Raw genomic sequence first — 19,411 nt, 5'->3', positions numbered from 1 at the left:
TAATGTGGGACAAGCTGCCTCACGGGCGCTGCAGGGAGAGTATTTGGAAATTCAATAATTTGAACAGAAATGTCACGTTTTCAACAGAACGCTGATCCGAGGAAGGAGGACGGTTGAGGTTTCAACTGTCGGTATGTGGTGTGGCTTGTGCCAAGGTGTGGGCGCGAGGAGGTGTGTTGATGAAGCGTTGTGCGAACGAGGAAGGATGTGCGAAAGGTGTGCACCAGGTAGAGAGGTGCTGCATTGTAGAGCACGTACGGAAGTCCCTGGACGGATTGTGACGGTTGTTGGATTCGTAGAAGTTAGCATTATGCTATGTAGAGCCACATTAATGGTCATTTGTCCATTGTCGCCGGACTTGTATTATTTGCGGAAAAATAAAACGCTGGTTACCCCAATTCGAAGTTTGACCTTTTAAAGTTTAGTTGACCTTTGTTCGAGATATGCAAGGGAAAGGTCAGAGGTAATTCACTAACCTTGGAAGAACGACAGGCGGAGTCAGTCTACAGGGTGTTGCTTTAACGACAGGATATATAGGACTTAAATCTGGAGAATATCGGGACATTATATTGTGGGTAAAACCAAAATCATGTACATAATTAGTGGACAGAGAATACAGTACGCTTGGAATTTAATTTAACCGGGCCGAGCGGTGGGGATTTGAGATGGATTTGAGTCACGTTAAATGGAGGACATTTGTGAGGATGAAGAGATGCAAGTAACGTGGATTAAATTGTGGTATCACGAGTTGGGTGCCAGAGATATTGTGGTTATTATAACTCACTGATTATAGGGGGCGCCGGGCGCACCGAGTACAGATCGGGTTGCATGATGGAGCACGCAGGCATGGATTTTGGCTTTGCGAGGCCCCGGATAGAAATTGGCATTTCGATGCTGTGGATTATATTATGCCTGCCCGGAAAGGGGATGTCCTGTGCTGGGGCTGGCGACATGCCTCTGTTATTTGTCTGTCTGTCGGTCTGATTGTAAGTCTTTGGTACTGGGAGGGCTAATTGAGTGCTTAGGCGTCATTGTTCCATGGAGGCAGGTCCAGGGGTTTTGGTCCAGCCTGCAAGGAGTCCAGGGGCTTGTTTTAGGGCTGGGTCGCCAAAAATGGGATGCTGTGCCCATCTGGATGTAAAATTATCCATCAAGGACGGGGAATAATGTGCAGTGTGATTGGGTAAGAGGTAAAGGCCATAAAACACCAACCCCATGAGGAACGAAATAAATGGAGAGATGTTGGGATCACATGATGGTTGGGATTGAAGAACAACCTACTGGGATTTCAAACCTGTGTTTGGGTTTGGGGCAACTGGGTGATGGGCAATAGTGTATGAGTGAGTAATTATGATCTGTTTAAGTGTAAGAGGCGGTGGAGAAGAAAGGGGTGATGAAAAGTTATTTGTTTAGTGTGAAGTAGGTTGGTTGCTTATTTGTCACAGTAAGATGAGAGTTGTGTTTTTAAGCTTGGTCTTTGAATGAATTGTTGCTTGGAATGTGTTGATTGGAAAAGTGATTTCTGATCGCTGATCCGATCTGGTTTTGAATTGTTTGATTTAATTTTGAATTGATTGGAGGTAATAAGGAGTTGTGTTGATTTCCTGATTTGAGTTCATCTGGAAACGAAGACAGATGGGATTAATGTGTATATCAGGAACAATTTGGAAAAGAAATATGGATATATGACATTACTAAAATATAACCAAGCAATTGAGAGTTCTTGGGTTAATGGGATATAAATAAATGCATCTACAAGTTGATGGTTTATAAAAATTTAGGTCTGGATGATACTTAAACGATGAACAATGTTGGCAATATACAAAGAATGTGACTTGTTTTTTGGGGGGAAAACATGTGGTTTAAATTTGGTTGGCTAAGTTTTAAAGATGGAGATGTTTCGCAGAACTCTTATGATTATTTACATGAGTGGTGGACTATTCCATGGCGAAGCATTTTTCAGTTTTTATGATTAAGGTTTAAGGTCTTTATGATCTGTTTAGTGTATTTTTCAAAGGAGAGGGTTTTGGTCAATGATGATGCCAAGATTCCGGATGTGGATACTGGGAAACCATCGATGTTGGGGGGAATGAAGATTAATTCAGATTTAGCGTAGTTAAGTTCGAGGAAGCTGATCTGAAGCTAGAATTTTATTTCAGTTAGGCAGTTTGTCAGGATAGAGTGGGTGGTGGTGGAGCACGATTTGGTGGAGATGAAAAAGCTGGATGTCATCGGTGAAGCAGTGGAATTGGAGACCATGGTGCATTGGCTATGGTGCATGACGGATTAAGTGACCAAGGGGGGATAGGTACAGGACGAAGAGGAGGGGGCCAAGAACTGAACCTTGGGGGACACCTTAAGGGGGAGTGAATTGTGGTGATTAAGCTGTTGTAGATGCTGTCAATTTTGCTTTGGATGAATGGTCCAGGAAGGAAGGAGGGTGCAGGTGGCACCAGGTGTGAGTGCACAGGTGTGCACCAACAGGTGTGTGGAGCAAGGTGGTGGTATCCAGGGAGCTGAGGAGTTTGTTCACGTTGTAAAGTTTGTTTATTTAGTTTGTTTATTGTAGAGAAGAGTGCTTTTGGGATTCCGGAGCCAGAGTGGATAATTTGAGGGTAGTAGGTGGAGTAGAGGACATCTTTGCAGTGCTGTAGGTGGTCCTTGTAGGCTTGGGGGTGAACTAATTTGGGTTTAATAGGCACAAGCCGGTCTAAACAGGGTGAGGAGGATGGTGTGATTGATGATGTCAAAGGAGGCGTTGAGGTGAGGAGGATGAAAATGTTGAGGTTGCCGGCATCAGAGGAGAGAAAAGGTCGCTGGTGATTTTGAGGAGAGCAGTTTCAGTACTGTGGCTGGAGCAGAATCCGGATTGGGATGTTTCATACAGGTTATTGGCAGAGTGGTGATGTTTGAGTTGAGTGGCCACAGCACGTTCCAAAACTTTTGACAGAAAGGGTAGATTGGAGATGGGTCTGAAGTTATTTAGGGTGTCAGGGTTTAGTCCAGGGTTTTTCCAAAATGGGGGTGAAGTTTCACGAGTTTTTGGGGAAATCGGTATGTGAAGCTGGATTAAGTTGGAACTGCTTGATGAGCCATGGAGATGGATTGGGTTTTGTTGTTGGTTGTCTGGGAGTTCGGTTGTTGCATTGCCAAAGGTTTCTGTGTGGTGGACACACTCGTTGGCTGTTGTCTTGTGTGACGTGGAGGGAGATGTATGTGGCTGTGTGTGGCTACCTGGAGGGGAAGGCGGCTACAGTGGTTGATATTGGTTGTGGGTTGTCCGGGGTGCTTCGATTTGCATAGGGGGTGAAGATTGGGATATTACATTATTTTGAGTAAGTATTGGCATGAGTAATTACAGAAGTAATTATGAGTTATTATGAGTAATTAGTGGTATGAGTATTAGTTATGAGTAAGTGATTATTTTAGTAAAATTACATGTTTCGCTGTGTTGTGGATCTGGGGACAAGCTAGTTTGATGGGTACCCTGGGGTCTTCGGCGTGTCTATGTGTTTGGCTGTCTGTCACACCGGACTCTTGAATGGGTTTTCATGAGACGAATTTCAGACATAACAGTGAGAATCTATTTTGAGCGAATCACAGTGGGTGAGGAAAACATTGTGTGTGACCAGACACCAGAACTGACCAGAATTGAAATTGGAAGTAGACCAGGTTATTTCTATTATTGGTTTATTCGTGAAAATAAATAAATAATAGGGGGAGGTTAATGGAGGTTAATGGTGGTTTGTTTGTGTTAATGGAGGTTAATGGTGGTTTGTTTGTGTTAATTCTAGTTGAAACTCTCGCTGAAGTAATTCTCGTTTATTTTTATTTTTTGATTCAATTTGAGAGTTGAGATGATTGATTTTTTATTAATTTTATAATTTTATTTTTATTGATGTTGGAAACAGGTAATGGGATGCTGAGAGAAGGATGGAATTTAATTTGAATTGGACTGGATTAAATGGGATTGAATTTAAAAATTGAATATTGAATAAAATTGGATCCACTTGGAAAAAAGTGGATTAGGAAATTGGAGACCTGTAGACCAGGCGCTCCCAGGAGACTTGTGGATCAGGTGTTCCACCAGAGGAAAAAGACCAGGTGTTCGTGGAGCACTTCACCTGCAAGAACGCCTTGGAACCAAGGTGGAAGGGACCAGTCCAGGTGTTGCTGACTACACCAACGGCAGTCTTTTGCGAGGGCAAGACTTCGTGGATCCACGCCACGCACTGTAAGTTGGCCATACAAGCACCAGACACTACACCACAGATGCGAAAACGAAACCCGACACCTCACCGTAACATGGGGACAAAGAGTATCACTACCATGTTTCGAACAGAGAGCCCTGCACACAAATTGGGTGAACATAAATTGGCTAGCACCGTCGGCAGGGCCTGGACGCGTTGGCATGGTACTACAAAAGCAACGAGAGTTCCGGGAAGACGGGCAAGCTAGCATTAAGACCTTGGCCCAACCAGGATACCAATGGGGAACCCCTGATTTTAAGCTACAAACACGCACGCGCCTAGAGAAAGGCATGACTATGCAGGTCCGGTGCAGCGTCTGGACCCCTGGCGCGGCCGGTGGCGAAAAGAACTACATACGATGCAACGAATACATACTCACGCCACACCCCCAGAATAAGGCCCCAAAGAGGGGGGAAAACACATATTGGAAAGTGGCCAGGGAGGTGGCAACAATTCAAAATAGGACACACTGCTGGTCGTGCATGCACTTTCCCCAAGCAGGCACCACAGGAATACACATGATAGTGCTACCTCTGTCCCTCAATGACCTCTGCTCACAACCTATCGATTCCCCATGTTTAGTCACCACGCTGGAAAGAGAAGGGGTTGACAACGGCAAGAGTTGCAATCGACAATTTAATTATCGCCCGTCAATGATTGCCCATGTGGCCGAGAGGCCTGCCCCCGTCTGGGTCAAACCACAGAAAGGGAGGGTCTGCCTCCAGGGTTCCGGCCACTTGCGTATGGGAGAATCAGAATGCGCCTACACTCTCCCCGGAAAGCTGGGACAAGGGAGCTCGGGGATTACATTACGAATAGTACTGCAAGATAAACGCAACCACAACATAACGGCTATAACATTCTCTAGGGGGGTTAGTAGGATTAATGGGGTGGTAAAGGGACTCCAGTGCTTATCCACCCACCTGGTCCCACCCCATGGGACAATGTTTATATGCGGCGACAAGGCTTACCCCTATTTACCAAATAATTGGGGGGGCACATGTTATCTGGGTTCAGTCCTTCCTGACGTTGAGATACTGGATGAGCTAGACCCAAAGTCCTTGGACAGGCGTAATAAGAGGTCAGTCATGAACGAAGATGGAACCACTAAACTACACGGGAGTCTATGGGAAAAGGTGTTTGGTTTCTTCTTCCCAGGAGCGGGCACAGTCATGGATAGTTTCCGGATAGATAAATTGGCTTTGGCCCTAGAAAAGGTGGCAAACGACACCGCTACGGCTCATGACATACTATTGGATCGATCGGATCGCGCGCGAAAATTCTTATACATTTAGCTGGCTCACTGACTGGTTCCAGGGATGGACGGGCACCATAGTGAAGTGGTTATTGACCGCACTGGCTGTGATAATCGGGGTAGTAATTTGGGGGGCACTAATGAAATCTCTAGTCCTCCTCTGTATGAGAAAGTATTTTACAGGATGGAAAGTGAAGAAGCCGCCGACAACAACTATGGCTCTGACCACAGAGGCCGTCGACCTGAACGGGTCCTTCAACAAGGCAGTTGCGACCGGCGCTCCAGAAAATTGCATTGAATTTTGTGGCAACTGTGATACTTGTGTGGATCCCATGTGGGAACTGGCTGCTGCCTGTAACGGTGTATGTGATGACTGTGATACTTGTGCTATAAACCCCTTGCGTGTACTGGCTAACGCTGCTTATGTATTACAAGCGGACAGCTGCACGCCCCCTTCCGACCCAACTATGGATCTGATTGCGACACTGGGTCTGGCGGTCGAGGGACCCGACGTGGATATCCTAGACCCGCAAGCCGACCAGGCGCCCATGGGAGACTTTGACATAAAGGAAGTCCCTCTCTTTTCTTCAAATGTTTCGGATCTCTTTGATCCACATGTTGCGGATCTCTTTGCTTCAAGTGATTCGGATTCGGATTTTTACGCTCTGTACCCTGACCAGGAAATTGAGACACAAGATACTGACGACATTTTGTATTCCCCAGAACAGCAACACGTGAGGGACCTCATGGGCATGACCGTTGATTAACTTCGAAGATCTGCAAGGACTGCGTCTGCAAAGGGTGGGGGGAGCCAGTTCCGCAGGGGAAGTGATGCACCCTCTGGCGGAGCAGAACCTCATCTGGACCAGACGTCTTCGTTGTGGATCCGAAACGTTAATGAACTTTCATGTTCTGAGCCCTCAGGCTCCGAGCACGCACCACACGACACGTTCGCCAAATGCACGGGCGAGGCGCTTTGGGCGCACAATATGCCCTTGGGAGATACCCGCATTACACAATTATTTTTTCAATACCCGCATTACACAATTATTTTTCAATAAAGCCCGATGTGGCACGTTGTCTCTTGAGATACTTTGTCTCGACGAGACAAGAGGAAGGAATGTCAGGTCTCAGATTTGTTACTGCTTAATGCTCAATTATAAATGCCGGTTGACTGACGTATTACCACGTAAGCTATGTTATAAAATGCTGTTCTATAATGTTATTTCATGAGTTAATAAAATGTATTCGAACCTTAGGTAGGCTGCTTGAATCGTAGACATAAATCCTTTGATAAATTGCCAAAAACATTAACTGTTTTGTTTAATGACAGTGACGCCTGAGTTACAATGAGGTTTTTGCTTCGCTTTCATTTAAAATGAGGTCATGCTGGACAATGGTATACGTGTGCTTTTTTCGAGGCTGGTCATAAAACCACGCCCACATGCGCTTGTTTTTGCGTAATGCCAGTAGAATGACATAAACCTATCGTTAACTATATATATTTTGTTTTAATCTCAGCAACGCATGACTCTGTATAAACATGCTTTGGATTACTCATGTACACAAACCCATAAAATACTAGCAGAGGTACCCGGCTTTGCACGGGAGTGGGAGGAGGAGGGGAGGGGGAAGAGGAGGGGAGGGGAACGGGGGGGAGGGGGGAGGGGGGAAGCGGGGGAGGAGGAGGGGAGGGGGAAGAGGAGGGGAGGGGAATGGGGGGGGAGGGGGAAGGGGGGGAGGGGGGGAGGGGAAGGGGGGGAGGGAAGGGTGCGGGGGTGCCCAGGGGAAGAAGGGCCCCTCCCCTCCCCCTCCCCCCCCTTTCCCCTCCCCCCCCTCCCCCTTCCCCCTCCCCCTCCCCCTTCCCCCTCCCCCTCCCCCCTCCCATCCCCTTCCCCCTCGTTCCCCTCCCCTTCTCTTCCCCCTCCCCTCCTCCTCCCCCTTCACACCAGGGGGGTTGACTCAGCCTGTCATCCCACCGAGGTCGGAAGTCGGAACTCATTGTCGTCAAATAAATGTAGCCTGTATGTTTCACTCTTTGTCACATGCCGTTGGTCCCATGTCAATCGGATGAAGTTGAAAAATTAACGTTACGAAGGTTCTCTGGGACGTACTGATTCCGAATAATGAAGTTGAAAAATTAACGTTCCGAAATACGCTAATTACGCTAACAGAAGCGCTGGAGGGAGCACTGCGCTCCCTCCCTTAGATTCCCTCCCTCTTCTGCTAGCGCTAATTACGCGTAACACACTAATTTTAAAACCCGAAGTTTTTTAAATTTTAAGGTGTGCTGTAGTCAGAAGCGCTAGAAGCGCTGCGCTCCCTCCCTTCGAATCCCTCTCTCTTCTGCTAGTGCTAATAATACGCTAATTTTAAAACCCGAAATTTTTTAAATGTTTATGTCTCCGTGACATTCCTGGGACCATCCCGAGTCGAACAGTACTTTCCGCTCGCAAATCCGTCCACGGGTTCTCGAGATCTTAGAGATCATAGATACATAGATCAGGACCAACTCTACTTTATATATATAGAAGGTGTGCTGTAGTCAGAAGCGCTAGAAGCGCTGCGCTCCCTCCCTTCGAATCCCTCTCTCTTCTGCTAGTGCTAATAATACGCTAATTTTAAAACCCGAAATTTTTTAAATGTTTATGTCTCCGTGACATTCCTGGGACCATCCCGAGTCGAACAGTACTTTCCGCTCGCAAATCCGTCCACGGGTTCTCGAGATCTTAGAGATCATAGATAGAGGCCAACTCTACTTTATATATATAGAAGGTGTGCTGTAGTCAGAAGCGCTAGAAGCGCTGCGCTCCCTCCCTTCGAATCCCTCTCTCTTCTGCTAGTGCTAATAATACGCTAATTTTAAAACCCGAAATTTTTTAAATGTTTATGTCTCCGTGACATTCCTGGGACCATCCCGAGTCGAACAGTACTTTCCGCTCGCAAATCCGTCCACGGGTTCTCGAGATCTTAGAGATCATAGATAGAGGCCAACTCTACTTTATATATATAGATATGGGTTTGTTTGGCTAAGCATACACTCTTCTCTTTGTGAGTTACAGTTCTGTTTTCTCGGAGCCCAGAGAAACAATTGGTCCAAATGATAAGGAAAAGCTGACTCCCCCGAATGATAACGGTGGGAGGAACCTCTCCCAGTGTTGTTTGTTCCCTCGGAGATTTCCTGATAAAACGTGTCCCTATATAAATGGACTGGGAATCAATGTGTTTTCAGGAAGGCTTGACGTGGCATGTTCTTGCTGTAGATTGCTGTAGACGTCGGTCTCCTCCGGATCCGTATAAGTTGGCTTTAATAAAAAACTGCGCCATTCCAGGCTATTGTGGACTTCTTTTGCAAACGAAGAGCTGATTCTTCACATATATATATATATATATATATATATATATATATATATATATATATATATATATATATATATATACATACATATATATATATATACATATACATATATATACATATACATATACATATATACATATACATATACATATATATACATATATATATATATATATATATATATATATATATATATATATATATATATATATATATATATATATACATATATACATATATGCATATATACATATATATATATATATATATATATATATATATATATATATATATATATATATATATATATATATATATATAAAAATATATATGTCTAGATATTATACTCTTAGATACCTGATCTTAGAACCCTGGTGTTGGGCTAGTGGCTAGGGTGCCGGCTTAGGATCCTAGGATCCTGGGTTTGAATCCTGGTCAATCGCTGAACTAACGCCAGTGGGGTTGACTCAGCCTGTCATCCTTCCGAGGTCGGCTGAATTGAGTACCAGTTCACTGGTAATTCCCTGTTTGTCGTTAAAAGGCGGCAAAAAGGGTTGGCGTCAGGAAGGGCATCCGGCCGTAAAACATTGCTTCAAAAACGGGACCAAAAAACAACAACAACCACGGTTCCCGAAAAAGGCCAACCCTCGCTTTGCGGGGAAAAATGGCCTCTAAAGGTGGTTATATATATTTTTATATTATATTCTTAGATAGTTTCCATATATTTATCGTCCGATACGATTCCCTGCGCTCTCTCACTTCCGATCTCCTCCAGGATGAAAACCCTCATCTTCCAGTAAAACCTCCTGCTTAAACTTTCAAAATCCATCCAAGCGAATTGCACATCTCAACTCTTCTGTTCCTCTTTTCGCCCATACTGGAGACACCCGCAAACCTATGTAAGCATTAGCAAAGCTCCCCCTAACTCCCCCGAATATCTTACCTTTTGTCAAACGTTTAAAATACAAAAAAAAAATTACTTTTTATTTCCGTCTCTCCTTGCGACCCTGCCCATGACCACGTGCTTGTTGTCTCACCCCGCCCCCTTTATCTACTTTTTCTTCTACCTCTCCAGCCGATACTCAGCTTTCCAACTCTCATTTCCACCAAACTCATTCAACCCTTTATCCTTCTTTCTCAGATCCATGCCCTCACTTTAGGTGCTTTTCCCAGATTGTTTTTCACGGTTTTGTTCAAATATAATTAAAATATGTTTAAACTTTCCCCTGCAGTGTTTTATTCAGTGGTTTATCACAACACGCTGTTTTTCTTCCTATTTAAAAGGCCTTTTTCAATTTCCTATTCAATTAATGCCACTTGAAAAAAATATTTAATCTCTCACAGTTCTTCCTCTCTACATTCTCTAAACTCACCTTCATTGCACCCCTCCTCTATCATTTTCAAACGGATCTCTTACATGAAAATCACAATAAACCTAGTTTGTAACAAATGTTCGTTTTTCATTAATCATCCACTTTATAAACTCCCCCCTCACCCCTCCCCTCCTAAACTCCCCCTCACTCCTCCCCTCCAAAACTCCCCCCTCACCGCTCCCTTTCAATTCTCCCCTCCTCCCCTGCTAAACTCCCCCCTCCCCTCCAAATCTTCCCCCTCACCCCTCCCCTTTAAAACTCCCCATCACCCCTCCCTTCAAAACTCCCCCATCACCCCTCCCTTTCAATCCTCCCTCCTCACCTCTCCTCTCCTCTCCTAAACTCCCCCCTCGCCCCTCCCCTCCAAATTCCCCCCTTGCCCCTCCCCTTCAAATCTCCCCCATCCCCCCTACCCTTCAAAACTCCCCCCTCACCCATCCTATTCAAAATTCCCCCCCAACCCCTCCCCTTCAAATCTCACCCCCCCCCCACCCCCACCATCTTTCTCCAATTCTCCCCTTCCCCGCTCCTCCTCAAAGCTGCCTCCTCCCCACTTCCTCTTCCTTCTATCTCATACCTCCACCTCCTACTTTGCTCTGCCCCCCATCAAACAACCCCTCCTTGGAGCCTATGGACCTCAAACATCTGAGGGCTTCGCTCAAACCTGATTGATCTCTCCATACAGGTTGCTTCTGACAAACCAGACGTAATCTGCTTAACAGAAACTTTCCTCCTTCAAGATGTCTGATTCCTTAATATCTCTTCCTGGTTACTCACTCCTCCGGTATGATAGACCTGAGCCTCGTCCGGAAGGTGGGGTTGCTATCTTTATCAAAAACTCTCTTCCTCACTCTCCTTGCACTGCCCTCTCTCCACCCCACCCCCAGGAGTACCTCTGGCTACGGCTTCCTCTCCGCTCCCACCTTTTCTTCATATGTGTTCTGTACCGTCCACCAAACAGTGATGACTCCATTTACATCTCGCTGTCTGACAACATGGACCAACTTCCATGTTACTTACATCTACATATCTACTCATCCCAACTCTCTCTTCCTCATATGTGGTGATTTAAATTGTCATCATGTCAGCTGGCTGGGTGTGGGTACTGTGGGAGAATACCAGAATATATGTTCCCATATATTTTGTTCTCATATACTTCTTTTCCAAAATGTGTTTTTCTGTGGAACTCTGTAAAAAACTGAAACCTAAGTGCATGCCTGTTCCAGATAGGTCAAGAGGGAGTGACCTACAAAGAACAGATAAAAAGGTGCTTTACCATTTTAACTGATAACAACTGTCTAAAAAGGCTCTTATAATTCTCCAAGATAGAAACCAGAGTGTCTCACTGTCTGAGCCGGAGAGCCTGTGCGGAGTCCTGAATTCCATGCTCATATAAGGAACTAAGCATTTATTATACTAGGGCATGCCCGTACTATATATAAGCTAGGACGTGCCCGTACGTGGGTGCCCGTTCCTTGCCAAAAAAAAAAAAAAAAAAAATTGTGTAGGGGTGTGTGTGTGTAAACATCCTAGGGCGTGCCCGTACGTGGGTGCAAAAAAAACATGCGTGCAAACAACAACAAAAAAAAAAACTTTGAAACCACGTGGCAGTAACGACCACAGAACCCCCCCCCCCCCTCTATTTACATGAATGGTTTGGTCCATTCGCAACGACCACAGAACCCCCCCCCTCTATTTACATGCAATGGTTTGGTCCATTCGCAACGCCAAAGCGAACGGCGAACGGCTAAATCGCCATAGCTCGGTAAGTACTTGTCCGATTAATTTCAAACCTTGAAAAGGCACATCCTCGGGTCCCCAGCAATATACCTGGCAAGTTGCAAGTATATCGGACCCGTGGTTGTCGAGAAACAGCGGTCACAGACAAACAAACAAACGTACAAACGTACAAACGTACAAACGTACAAACAAACACACAGAGATTACTGGAATTATAGATAGATAAGAAAAGGGACTTCGAGGAAAAGGCTGCGCTGGCCAGAGAAGATCTGCGCACAGAAGAAGACGGTGGAGCCTTTGCCACGACCGGCAGAACGAGGCTTCGTTAAATATTAGTCAGTTCATTAGTTAGTCAATATCTTGAATTGGTACGTTCATGTAACAACCCTTTAAGGTTTAATAAACGTTGTGTGAGAACCAAGTTTGGAGTTGTCTTTGTTGGAGTTCTAGTCGTAGGGAATTGGTGCTTTTGCATGGTTGGAAAACACATTCGGAGGAGTGGCAGCTAAGATACTCCAAAACTTGTTTGTTGGATTAGTAGTTATATTGGCAATAGTTTTAGTGGTGGCTTGCTTAAAAGCCTTAGTGACGGTGGGTTTGAATAAGATAACAAATAACACTATGATAGTGCATGAAGCACCACGTGAAGAAATAAATGAAGCAACAAATGAGGAAATAAATGTGGAACCACAAGGGGAAGACTTTTATGGCGACATGAATGTTGAGATTAAAAGATTGAATCAAGTAATGTTGCAAATGAATACAGTAGAGCTAAGATGAGGGGATACCAACCCATTGTGAATGGTGTCAGTTTTATCAGATCAGTGAACTCATATCACCATAAGTTACACTGTTAAAGAAAAAAGAGGGGAGGACTACGATAATAATACATTATGCATAGTTTGCTGTTTGCAAGATTTGTTGGGAATTAGATATTCCTGTTTGTAATTTTAATTATATACACTCATTATTAATGCATTTATTTCCTTGCAGTAGTGTTAAAATAACTGCATGAGTTTAATTTTTGAATTATATTAACCTGAAAGCAATTGTGGATGTTATTCTTAGTTTAGTAGTGAAAATATACCTGATTTGAATATTATTCGTGTGAAGCTGTTATAAGATATACATGATTAGTTAAAATATAGTGATTTTATGTTACAATGTACCCCATCTGATTCAATCTGTGTGGCGAGCAGATATAAATGTGGCAGAGTAAAGGAAAGACCAGATCACATCTCAAATGGAGTGCTAACGGAATTGGGAAGAAGTTCGAGAAAGAAAATTTGTGGCTAAAAATGAAGTTAATCTTGGCATACACCCTCCTTCTCAAAGAATGATGAAGACATTCTCCTTTGTAACTTGAAGATGGATGCTTACCTTCACCAAGGGAAATTTATGTGACCATTTGCCTGGATCACACTGCAACATATGGAAGAAGGGCGATCACTTACTTTTGTTCGAATGCCTCAAACATTCATCACGTCAGCAATTGCAGGACGACATTTTACCTGCAACTTCTACGGGAGGCGGTGACGTGTGTCATTACTTCACCAACTTCCGGGGAGCCAGCATGGAGCTACAAGCGAACGGCTGTGCCTTTTCCTCCATAACAGCTGTGCATGATTCTGCTGGTTGCTCCTGGTATGGACCATGGACATCTTGAGTACCATGGTCCCAACATCATTGTGGATGCATCCGGCATCCCTGTTCCACATCTTGCTGGCCAATCAACATCACATCAACACTTGCTCCATACTCATGATGAGTGAGGAGGCAAGTCGACGACAATTGGATGAAGGCCTTGTTCAAATCTACTATGGCTCACAGCAAGAGTGGCAAGAATGTTACATGCAGAGCAGGGTCAGTTTGTGACTCCGCCTAGCTATCACAACAGCAGAAAATCCTACGCAAAATAGTGTAGGTGCCATGAAGACATCAGAAGAAAATGTTTCATACTTGAATTTCAAACACGAGTGATCAGCCCCTTCTTTTCAATAAAAAGTCAACATTTGTGTCGAAGCAGACCGTATTGCCAAATGTTGCAGATGTTTTATTATTTTAATGGTGAACTGAAATTATTGTGTTTTGGTAAAGGTGAAGTGTTGTATGCTTTATGCAAATGAAGTGAATTGCATTATTAATATGGAAAGAGAAATGTTTTGTGATCATATTCTTCCAGAATGACGGTGTATGCCTTATGTATGGGAAAATTGGATTACCAAATTTATGGTTCGAATATTAAATAGGTTGATGTTTAGATTAATGATTAATATAAACAAAAATAAAAAACTGAGGGATTGTGGGAGAATACCAGAATATATGTTCTCATATATTTGTTCTCATATACTTCTTTTCCAAAATGTGTTTTTCTGTGGAACTCTGTAAAAAAACTGAAACCTAAGTGCATGCCTGTTCCAGATAGGTCAAGAGGGAGTGACCTACAAAGAACAGATAAAAAGGTGCTTTACAATTTTAACTGATAACAACTGTCTAAAAAGGCTCTTAGAATTCTCCAAGATAGAAACCAGAGTGTCTCACTGTCTGAGCCGGAGAGCCTGTGCGGAGTCCTGAATTCCATGCTCATATAAGGAACTAAGCATTTATTATATAAGAAAAGGGACTTCGAGGAAAAGGCTGCGCTGGCCAGAGAAGATCTGCGCACAGAAGAAGACGGTGGAGCCTTTGCCACGACCAGCAGAACGAGGCTTCGTTAAATATTAGTCAGTTCATTCGTTAGTCAATATCTTGAATTGGTACGTTCATGTAACAACCCTTTAAGGTTTAATAAACTTTGTGTGAGAACCAAGTTTGGAGTTTTCTTTGTTGGAGTTCTAGTCGTAGGGATTAGGAATTCTTCAAGAGTACCTCTCACACCAGCCATGGCATCTCAGCAAAGGACTTCTGCGACTCACTGGAACTGAACCAATCTGTCAATTTCCCAACCCGGATCTCAGTCAATGGAGCATCTTCTCTTCGAGACTTGGTTATGACAAACTTCCCTGCAAATGTCTGCTGCTCTTCTTCTGCTCCAATCGGTTCTTATGATCATTTGCTTGTTAAAGTGTTTTGTGTGTCTACCCTCAGGAGAGCCAGGAAGCACTATCTCTCTACTCTCAAGACTGAACTCTCAAACCTGTCTCCCTCCTCCAAATCCTGGTGGCATCTGGTCAAATCTGTTCCTGGTGTTTGATCCCCCTCCACCCCCTACCTTACCTCAAATGGCTACACAGTTGACACAGCACGTGACAAAGCCGAATGCCCCAACTCTGTGTTTGCCTCAAAATCTTGTGTCCCAAACCCATCTCTCTCTGTACCCACCTTACCCAGTCAACCCAGCTGCTCCTGGACTCTGTGTCCTTCTCTCCTGAGAAGGTGGAGAAGTTTCTGTCAATCCTCGACTCTGATTCTGCAACTAGACCAGATGGAATCAGCCCAAGGGTCCTAAAATCCTGCTCTGCCGCTCTTTCACACCGTCTCTCTATCCTCTTCACCCTCTCTTTTGACCAAGGTCATCTGCCATCAGTTTGGAAATCAGCCAACATTACCGCTTTACACAAAAAAGGTGCAAAAATAGATCCTTGCAACTACAGACCAATCAGTCTGCTCCAAATTATCAGCAAAGTCATGGAATTCCATCATTGCTTTGGATATGAAATCCTTCCTCTTCTCCAATGGCTTGATCTCGGATCGTCAATTTGGATTCAGACCAGGTCATTCTTCTCTGGACATAATGCTTCTGCTGTCCCAACAATGGATGGAGGTCCTCAATGCCAAACAGGAAATCAGAGCTGTCTCCCTTGACATATCACGTGCCTTCTATATGGTCTGGCACCCCGCCCTGCTTATCAAATGCTCCTCTTATGGTATCCATGGAAACCCCCACGCATGGCTTGCAAACTTCCTTTCTGGTCGCAGTCAACGTGTGGCCCTGAATGGAATTCTCTCTTCTACCCTTCTTGTTCCTCAAGGCAGTGTTCTGAGCCCTGTGCTTTTTATGGTCTTCATCAATGATCTCTCTGACTCTCTGGAAAATCCTCTCTATCTCTTTGCTGATGACTCCACTCATCTCTGCCGCTCCATTCCTCATCCCTCAGATCGGCAGTCTGCAGCCTCTTCACTCTCTGCAGACCTGGACAAAATCACAGACTGGTCAAACAAGTGGAGCATGTCTTTCAATCCTGACAAATCTCACACTCTTTCTTTGTCTCTCCGAAAAGACCCTCCCATCTACTTTCTCAACAATCCTCTCCAAGAAGTTCTGTCATTCAAGCTTTTGGGTCTCACAATATGTCATGATCTTTCCTGGGGAAATCACATTTCCAAGCTGGCCTCCAAAGCCAGTCGCCGACTGGGCATCCTCCATCGTGTGAAGTCCTTTCTGGGCACCTCTGAGCTCCTCACCACATACAAGGCTTTCATCCGCAGCTCAATGGAATACTGCTCTCCCCTCTGGGCCGGTGCACCTGCCTCACACCTAGCTCGACTTCACGCGGTTGAAACCAAAGCATTCAGAATCATTGGAATCTCCCGCAATGAAGCCGATTCTGAGGGCCTTTCTCTCTCTGTCGTTGGAGGTATTGACTTATATAGGGTTGGGTTTCTAAGGCTTATATCAAAATATTAACTTATATCAAATAAGTCTTTTAAGGTGAAAGCGCGATGACGTCACCACGTCACGCGGCACGAATGCGCGCCTGTGTCGTTGGAGGTATTGACTTCTATAGGGTTGGTTTTCTAAGGCTTATATCAAGATATTAACTTATATCAAATAAGTCTTTTAAGGTGAAAGCGCGATGACGTCACCACGTCACGCGGCAAGAATGCGCGCCTGTGTCGTTGGAGGTATTGACTTCTATAGGGTTGGTTTTCTAAGGCTTATATCAAAATATTAACTTATATCAAATAAGTCTTTTAAGGTGAAAGCGCGATGACGTCACGCGGCCTTGCCTAGATGTAGGCCGCACCTCATTTTGTCGAATAAAGTGGTATTCGGGTGGTTCCGGTATTTGGGACCGCAGGGACGGAAAGTGCAGGTACGGGGTGCCAGTCACTCCCCAGCCGGCCCGCTCTGAAGGTTCGGATCGGGACACCGGGATTAATTCCGGTCGCCCGGTCGGCCCGGAGGTGGGGGTGCGGGGCCTGTCACGGAACGTCAAAACAAACGGCCTGCCGGGGCCGCCCAAAAGTCGGGCGTGAGGGGCGCGTCCACTAATGGAACGCCTCTCGCTTCCCAGATCGAGGGCCACGTGGTCAGGAACCTCGTCCCTTCTGGTTGCCTTGCCGTCCCACCGTGAGCGCTGGTCAGGGTGCACTTCAAACTAAGCTTAAGTCTCAAGCGTTAAGTTCCTCCTTGCCCTCGCAACGGAAAGGCTAGGGTCAAGCTCTTCCAAATTTCCAAACACTAGAAATCGGACGTCTCAAATTAATTAATTAATTTGTTAATACATCTCAGTCGCCCGCGACCTCTCCAGCGCGGGCGTCGAACCAGTACATTTCCGGTGCGACCGGGCCGATTATCCGTTTTTAGGGTGACATAGTCACAATTTCGGTCTTCGAGGCCGGCCGATAGGCACAGTGTGACCAGAAGGGACGAGGTTCTCCTGACCACGTGGCCCTCGACTTGGTGGGGTTTGTCCGCACAATGTGGGCGCTTCCAGGATGAACTTTAGCCGGGGAGCGTTTGGGCGCCCCGGTCTGATACTGCCGCCCACGCGCAGAACAACGTGTGAGTGCACGTGGGTCCCGCCGGTCCCACTGGCCTAGCGCTACCATGTTTAGACAGCGAACTCCGTCCCCGGGCACCGGTACCTACTCCCGGAAGTTTGAGAGAATAGCGGCGCCGGGCACGGTAGGACACCCGCGGAGCCCCGGCGGACCAGGGACGCGCGAGCCTACGCGTTAGCGTGCTACGGCGGAATCAACGGCTTCGGCCACGGCCGGGCCGATACTCGGCCCGGTCGCACCGGAAATGGACTGGTTCGACGCCCGCGCTGGAGAGGTCGCGGGCGACTGAGATGTATTAACAAATTAATTAATTAATTTGAGACGTCCGATTTTTAGTGTTTGGAAATTTGGAAGAGCTTGACCCTAGCCTTTCCCTTGCGAGGGCAAGGAGGAACTTAACGCTTGACACTTAAGCTTAGTTTGAAGTGCACCCTGACCAGCGCTCACGGTGGGACGGCAAGGCAACCAGAAGGGACGAGGTTCTCCTGACCACGTGGCCCTCGATCTGGGAAGCGAGAGGCGTTCCATTAGTGGACGCGCCCCTCACGCCCGACTTCTGGGCGGCCCCGGCAGGCCGTTTGTTTTGACGTTCCGTGACAGGCCCCGCACCCCCACCTCCGGGCCGACCGGGCGACCGGAATGAATCCCGGTGTCCTGATCCGAACCTTCAGAGCGGGCCGGCTGGGGAGTGACTGGCACCCCGTACCTGCACTTTCCGTCCCTGCGGTCCCAAATACCGGAACCACCCGAATACCACTTTATTCGACAAAATGAGGTGCGGCCTACATCTAGGCAAGGCCACGTGACGTCATCGCGCTTTCACCTTAAAAGACTTATTTGATATAAGTTAATATTTTGATATAAGCCTTGGAAAACCAACCCTATAGAAGTCAATACCTCCAACGACAATTTCCAACGGAACTATGCCACCCATTTTTAGGGTGGCATAGTTCCGAACCCGAAGGATCGGTAACCGACACAATCGACACAATCGGTAACCGACACATTCTCATCGCAGGCAGGTCGGTGGTCTTTCTGTCTTCTAACGAGCCCTCTCCGGCCTTGCCCCTCCCCCCCCCCCCCTGTTCTGTCTGTGCTCTGTCCCCCAAATATTCCTCTTTTCTCCCGCCCCTGGACCAAACTCCAACACTCTCTTCAATCCCTCTCCTCCCTCCAGATCTTCAAAACAGCTGTTCATCACCACCTATCTTCCCCCATCCAAAACCTTGACCTTTACTACACCTGTTAAGCCCACCTCCACCCCCTCCCAAAATGTTGCTTATGTATCCATATTATCCACCCCCTGCATTATCCACTTCCCCTCATCCCTTGTTGTTCATCTCCCTCTATTTCCTCTTTCGGCCCTGCTGTTAGCATTCCCCCTTCTCTTTCTGCTGTTTGTTTTATTATGTTGCATCCTGATTGGTTCTGTTTGCTACTGTATCTCTTCCACGAATTAGGGTGAGAGTAGTGGTTTGAGTGTGCATGGGGAAAGGCTTTCAAGTGTGGTGTGTAATGAAGATGGTGAGGCAAAGAGGTAACAAAGGAAAAAAATTACAACTAATCAGGAGTGCATGTAGGGCTAAGCATTGGTATAATGAGGTGAGCATGGGATTGACAGAGCAATGAGGGTGAATGAGGTAGGTGCGAACAGGCATCAGGAGCCATCTGTGGCTTCTCTGCCGGAAGGTCTCCATGTCGGAGG

At 45.9% G+C, this 19,411-nt stretch overlaps 1 protein-coding gene across 1 annotated transcript in view; it reads right to left on the bottom strand.

Moving 5' to 3' along the window:
* Positions 1-19,411, bottom strand: part of LOC137439289 (cell adhesion molecule DSCAM) — a 214,620-nt gene that overhangs the window by 154,366 nt on the left and 40,843 nt on the right. The gene's annotated exons all lie outside the window — the stretch shown is intronic.

Source organism: Myxine glutinosa, chromosome 14 (genome assembly GCF_964187855.1).
Source record: "Myxine glutinosa chromosome 14, kmMyxGlut1.1, whole genome shotgun sequence".
NCBI classification, from domain to species: domain Eukaryota; kingdom Metazoa; phylum Chordata; class Myxini; order Myxiniformes; family Myxinidae; genus Myxine; species Myxine glutinosa.
The sequence above is the reverse complement of the archived record's forward strand: the minus strand, read 5'-3'. Positions and strand labels throughout refer to the sequence as shown.